This window comes from Schistocerca gregaria, unplaced genomic scaffold (assembly GCF_023897955.1).
Source record: "Schistocerca gregaria isolate iqSchGreg1 unplaced genomic scaffold, iqSchGreg1.2 ptg000301l, whole genome shotgun sequence".
Classification (NCBI taxonomy): domain Eukaryota; kingdom Metazoa; phylum Arthropoda; class Insecta; order Orthoptera; family Acrididae; genus Schistocerca; species Schistocerca gregaria.
In genome coordinates, this window is record NW_026061785.1 from 671388 (window position 1) to 678559 (window position 7172).

A 7172-nucleotide genomic window follows, 5' to 3' on the forward strand; every position below is an offset into this window, starting at 1 on the left:
CGGGAGAATGTGAAAAGTGTTCATATGTAGTAAAAACCTGAGAAATCCGTCCGTTTTCGTCATTTGTTATCGAATCGACTTAAAGCCAGATGGACACATTGGCCGCTCTTCTCTCTGAAACGGTTGTACTTATCGTCTGCAAAGCTATGACGCGTACTGCGATATTCGGAGACACTAAAAACACCATAGTAGAACACAGATGAAGCTTCTAAGTTGATGTAATAGCCAGTAAGAAGTAGTAGAATTCAAGTTTTAGGTATCGATTATTGACTTTTTAGGTGGCTTTGGAGCCTTGGACATGAGCTAGGACCTTAAGATTCTGCATGAAAGGAGGACTAGCAGCCGAGTTGCACGGGAGAATGTGAAAAGTGTTCATATGTAGTAAAAACCTGAGATACCCGTCCGTTTTCGTCATTTGTTATCGAATCGACTTAAAGCCAGATGGTCACATTCGCCGCTCTTCTCTCTGAAACGGTTGTACTTATCGTCTGCAAAGCTATGTCGCGTGCTGCGGTATGTGGAGACACTAAAATCATTATAGTAGAACACAGATGAAGCTTCTAAGTTGATGTAATAGCCAGTACGAAGTAGTACAATTCAAGTTCTAGGTATCGATTATTGACTTTTTGGCTGGCTTTGGTGCCTTGGACATGAGCAAGGACCTTGAGATTCTGCATGAAAGGAGGATTAGCAGCCGAGTTGCACGGGACAATGTGAAAAGAGTTCATATGTAGTAAAAACCTGAGAAATCCGTCAGTTTTCGTCATTTGTTATCGAATCGACTTAAAGCCAGATCATCACATTGGCCGCTCTTATCTCTGAAACGGTTGTACTTACCGTCTGCAAAGCTATGTCGCGTACTGCGGTATTCGGAGACACTAAAAACACCATAGTAGGACACAGATGAAGCTTCTAAGATAATATAATAGCCAGTAAGAAGTAGTACAATTCAAGTTTTAGGTATCGGTTATTGAATTTTTAGCTGGCTTTGGTGCCTTGAACATGAGCTAGGACCTTAAGATTCTGTATGAAAGGAGGACTAGCAGCCCAGTTGTACGGGAGAATGTGAAAACTGTTCATATGTAGTAAAAACCAACCTGAGAAATCTGTCCGTTTTCGTCATTTGTTATCGAATCGACTTAAAGCCAGATTGTCACATTGGCCGCTCTTCTCTCTGAAACGGTTGTACTTATCGTCTGCAAAGCAATGTCGCGTGTTGCGGTATGCGGAGGCACTAAGAGCACCATAGTAGAACACATATGAAGCTTCTAAGATGATGTAATAGCCAGTAAGAAGTTGTACAATTCAAGTTTTAGGTATTGATTATTGACTTTTTAGCTGGCTTTGGTGCCTTGGACATGAGCTAGGACCTTAAGATTCTTCATGAAAGGAGGACTAGCAGCCGAGTTGCACGGGAGAATGTGAAAAGTGTTCATATGTAGTAGAAACCTGAGAAATCCGTCCGTTTTCGTCATTTGTTATCGAATCGACTTAAAGCCAGATCGTCACATTGGCCGCTCTTCTCTCTCTGGAACGGTTGTACTTATCGTCTGCAAAGCTATGTCGCGTACTGTTGTATTCGGAGACACTAAACGCACCATAGTAGAACACAGATGAAGCTTCTAAGATGATATAATAGCCAGTAAGAAATAGTAGAATTCAAGTTTTAGGTATACTTATTGACTTTTTAGCTGGCTTTGGTGCCTTGGACATGAGCTATGACCTTAAGATTCTGCATGAAAGGAGGACTAGCAGCCGAGTTGCACGGGAGAATGTGAAAAGTGTTCATATGTAGTAAAAACCTGAGAAATCCGTCCGTTTTCGTCATTTGTTATCGAATTGACTTAAAGCCAGATGGTCACATTGACCGCTCTTCTCTCTGAAACGGTTGTACTTATCGTCTGCAAAGCTATGTCGCATGCTGCGGTATGTGGAGACAATAAAATCACCATAGTAGAACACAGATGAAGCTTCTAAGTTGATGTAATAGCCAGTAAGAGGTAGTAGAATTCAAGTTTTAGGTATCGATTATTGAATTTTTAGCTGGCTTTGGTGCCTTGGACATGAGCTAGGACCTTGAGATTCTTCCTGAAAGGAGGACTAGCAGCCGAGTTGCACGGGACAATGTGAAAAGTGTTCACATGTAGTAAAAACCTGAGAAATCCGTCCGTTTTCGTCATTTGTTATCGAATCGACTTAAAGCCAGATCGTCACATTGGCCGCTCTTCTCTCTGCATCCGTTGTACTTATCGTCTGCAAAGCTATGTCGCGTGCTGCGGTGTGCGGAGGCACTAAAAGCACCATAGTAGAACACAGATGAAGCTTCTAAGATGATGTAATAGAAAGTAATAAGATGTACAATTCAAGTTTCAGGTATTGATTATTGACTTTTTAGCTGGCTTTGGTGCCTTGGACATGAGCTAGGACCTTAAGATTCTTCATGAAAGGAGGAGTAGCAGCCGAGTTGCACGGGAGAATGTGAAAAGTGTTCATGTGTAGTAAAAACCTGAAAAATCCGTCCTTTTTCCTCATTTGTTATCGAATCGACTTAAAGCCAGATCGTCACATTGGCCGCTCTTCTCTCTGAAACGGTTGTACTTATCGTCTGCAAAGCTATGTCGCGTGCTGCGGTATGTGGAGACACTAAAATCACCATCGTAGAACACAGATGAAGCTTCTAAGTTGATGTAATAGCCAGTAAGAAATAGTACAATTCAAGTTTTAGGTATCGATTATTGACTTTTTAGCTGCTTTGGTGCCTTGGACATGAGCTAGGACCTTGAGATTCGGCATGAAAGGAGGACTAGCAGCCGAGTTGCACGGGAGAATGTGAAAAGTGTTCATATGTAGTAAAAACCTGAGAAATCCATCCGTTTCCGTCATTTGTTATCGAATCGACTTAAAGCCAAATCGGCACATTGGCCGCTCTGCTCTCGGAAACGTTTGTACTTATCGTCTGCAAAGCTATGTCGCGTACTGCGGTATTCGGAGACACTAAACGCACCATAGTAGAACACAGATGAAGCTTCTAAGATGATATAATAGCCAGTAAGAAATAGTACAATTCAAGTTTTAGGTATAGTTATTGACTTTTTAGCTGGCTTTGGTGCCTTGGACATGAGCTATGACCTTAAGATTCTGCATGAAAGGAGGACTAGCACTCGAGTTGCACGGGAGAATGTGAAAAGTGTTCATATGTAGTAAAAACCTCAGAAATCCGTCCGTTTTCGTCATTTGTTATCGAATCGACTTAAAGCCAGATCGTCACATTTGCCGTTCTTCTCTCTTAATCCGTTGTACTTATCGCCTGCAAAGCTATGTCGCGTGCTGCGGTATGCGGAGACACTAAAAGCACCATAGTAGAACACAGATGAAACTTCTAAGTTGATGTAATAGCCAGTAAGAAGTAGTACAATTCAAGTTTTAGATATTGATTATTGACTCTTTAGCTGTCTTTGGGGCCTTGGACATGATCTAGGACCTTAAGATTCTGCATGAAAGAAGGACTAGCAGCCGAGTTGCACGGGAGAATGTGAAAAGTGTTCATATGTAGTAAAAACCTCAGAAATCCGTCCGTTTTCGTCATTTGTTATCCAATCGACTTAAAGCCAGATCGTCACATTGGCCGCTCTTCTCTCTGAAACGGTTGTACTTATCGTCTGCAAAACTATGTCGCGTGCTGCGGTATGCGGAGAAACTAAAAGCACCGTAGTAGAACACAGATGAAGGTTCTAAGTCGATGTAATAGCCAGTAAGAAGTAGTACAATTCAAGTTTTAGGAAACGATTATTGACTTTGTAGCTGGCTTTGGTGCCTTGGACATGAGCTATGACCTTAAGATTCTGCATGAAAGGAGGACTAGCACTCGAGTTGCACGGGAGAATGTGAAAAGTGTTCATATGTAGTAAAAACCTGAGAAATCCGTCCGTTTTCGTCATTTGTTATCGAATCGACTTAAAGCCAAATCGGCACATTGGCCGTTCTGCTCTCTGAAACGTTTGTACTTATCGTCTGCAAAGCTATGTCGCGTGCTGCGGTATGTGGAGACACGAAAATCATCAGAGTAGAACACAGATAAAGCTTCTAAGTTGATGTAATAGCCAGTAAGAAGTAGTACAATTCAAGTTTTAGGTATCGATTATTGACTTTTTAGCGGGCTTTGGTGCCTTGGACATGAGCTAGGACCTTAAGATTCAGCATGAAAGTAGGACTAGCAGCCGAGTTGCACGGGAGAATGTGAAAAGTGTTCAAATGTAGTAAAAACCTGAGAAATCCGTCAGTTTTCGTCATTTGTTATCGAATCGACTTAAAGCCAAATCGGCACATTGGCCGCTCTGCTCTCTGAAACGTTTGTACTTATCGTCTGCAAAGCTATGTCGCGTACTGCGGTATTCGGAGACACTAAACGCATCATAGTAGAACACAGATGAAGCTTCTAAGATGATATAATAGCCAGTAAGAAATAGTACAATTCAAGTTTTAGGTATAGTTATTGACTTTTTAGCTGGCTTTGGTGCCTTGGACATGAGCTATGACCTTAAGATTCTGCATGAAAGGAGGACTAGCACTCGAGTTGCACGGGAGAATGTGAAAAGTGTTCATATGTAGTAAAAACCTCAGAAATCCGTCCGTTTTCGTCATTTGTTATCGAATCGACTTCAAGCCAGATCGTCACATTTGCCGTTCTTCTCTCTGCATCCGTTGTACTTATCGTCTGCAAAGCTATGTCGCGTGCTGCGGTATGCGGAGACACTAAAAGCACCATAGTAGAACACAGATGAAACTTCTAAGTTGATGTAATAGCCAGTAAGAAGTAGTACAATTCAAGTTTTAGATATTGATTATTGACTTTTTAGCTGGCTTTGGTGCCTTGGACATGATCTAGGACCTTAAGATTCTGCATGAAAGAAGGACTAGCAGCCGAGTTGCACGGGTGAATGTGAAAAGTGTTCATATGTAGTAAAAACCAACCTGAGAAATCCGTCCGTTTTCGTCATTTGTTATAGAATCGACTTAAAGCCAAATCATCACATTGGCAGCTCTGCTCTCTGAAACGGTTGTTCTTATCGTCTGCAAAGCTATGTCGCGTACTGCGGTATTCGGAGACACTAAACGCACCATAGTAGAACACAGATGAAGCTTCTAAGATGATGTAATAACCAGTAAGAAATAGTACTATTCAAGTTTTAGATATCGTTATTGACTTTTTAGCTGGCTTTGGTGCCTTGGACATGAGCTATGACCTTAAGATTATGCATGAAAGGAGGACTAGCAGCCGAGTTGCACGGGAGAATGTGAAAAGTGTTCATATCTAGTAAAAACCTGAGAAATCCGTCCGTTTTCGTCATTTGTTATCGAATCGACTTAAAGCCAGATCGTCACATTTGCCGCTCTTCTCTCTGAAACCGTTGCACTTATCGTCTGCAAAGCTATGTCGCGTGCTGCGATATGCGGAGACACTAAAAGCACCATAGTAGAACACAGATGAAGCTTCTAAGTTGATGTAATAGCCAGTAAGAAGTAGTACAATTCAAGTTTTAGATATTGATTATTGACTCTTTAGCTGGCTTTGGGGCCTTGGACATGATCTAGGACCTTAGGATTCTGCATGAAAGAAGGACTAGCAGCCGAGTTGCACGGGAGAATGTGAAACGTGTTCATATGTAGTAAAAACCTCAGAAATCCGTCCGTTTTCGTCAATTGTTATCCAATCGACTTAAAGCCAGATCGTCACATTGGCCGCTCTTCTCTCTGAAACGGTTGTACTTATCGTCTGCGAAACTATGTCGCGTGCTGCGGTATGCGGAGAAACTAAAAGCACCGTAGTAGAACACAGATGAAGGTTCTAAGTTGATGTAATAGCCAGTAAGAAGTAGTCCAATTCAAGTTTTAGGAATCGATTATTGACTTTGTAGCTGGCTTTGGTGCCTTGGACATGAGCTAGGACCTTAAGATTCTGCATAAAAGGAGGTCTAGCTGCCGAGTTGCACGGGAGAATGTGAAAAGTGTTCATATGTAGTAAAAACCTGAGACATCCGTCCGTTTTCGTCATTTGTTATCGAATCGACTTAAAGCCAGATCGTAACATTGGCCGCTCTTCTCTCTAAAACGGTTGTACTTATCGTCTGCAAAGCTATGTCGCGTGCTGCGGTATGCGGAGACACTAAAATCACCATAGTAGAACACAGATGAAGCTTTTAAGTTGATGTAATAGCCAGTAAGAAGTAGTAGAATTCAAGTTTTAGGTATCGATTATTGATTTTTAGCTGGCTTCGGTGCCTTGGACATGAGCTAGGACCTTAAGATTTTGCATGAGAGGAGGACCAGCAGCCGAGTTGCACGGGAGAATGTGAAAAGTGTTCATATGTAGTAAAAACCTGAGAAATCCGTCCGTTTTCGTCATTTGTTATCGAATCGACTTAAAGCCAGATGGACACATTGGCCGCTCTTCTCTCTGAAACGGTTGTACTTATCGTCTGCAAAGCTATGACGCGTACTGCGATATTCGGAGACACTAAAAACACCATAGTAGAACACAGATGAAGCTTTTAAGATGATGTAATAGCCAGTAAGAAGTAGTACCATTCAATTTTTAGGTATCGGTTATTGACTTTTTAGCTGGCTTTGGTGCCTTGGACATGAGCCAGGACCTTAAGATTCTGCATGAAAGGAGGACTAGCAGCCGAGTTGCACGGGAGAATGTGAAAAGTGTTCATATGTAGTAAAAACCTAAGAAATCCGTCCGTTTTCGTCATTTGTTATCGAATCGACTTAAAGCCAGATCGTCACATTGGCCACTCTTCTCTCAGAAACAGTTGTACTTATTGTCTGCAAAGTTATGTCGCGTGCTGCGGTATGCGGAGACACGAAAATCATCAGAGTAGAACACAGATAAAGCTTCTAAGTTGATGTAATAGCCAGTAAGAAGTAGTACAATTCAAGTTTTATTTATTGGTTATTGACTTTTTAGCGGGCTTTGGTGCCTTGGACATGAGCTAGGACCTTAAGATTCAGCATGAAAGTAGGACTAGCAGCTGAGTTGCACGGGAGAATGTGAAAAGTGTTCAAATGTAGTAAAAACCTGAGAAATCCGTCCGTTTTCGTCATTTGTTATCGAATCGACTTAAAGCCAAATCGGCACATTGGCCGCTCTGCTCTCTGAAACGTTTGTA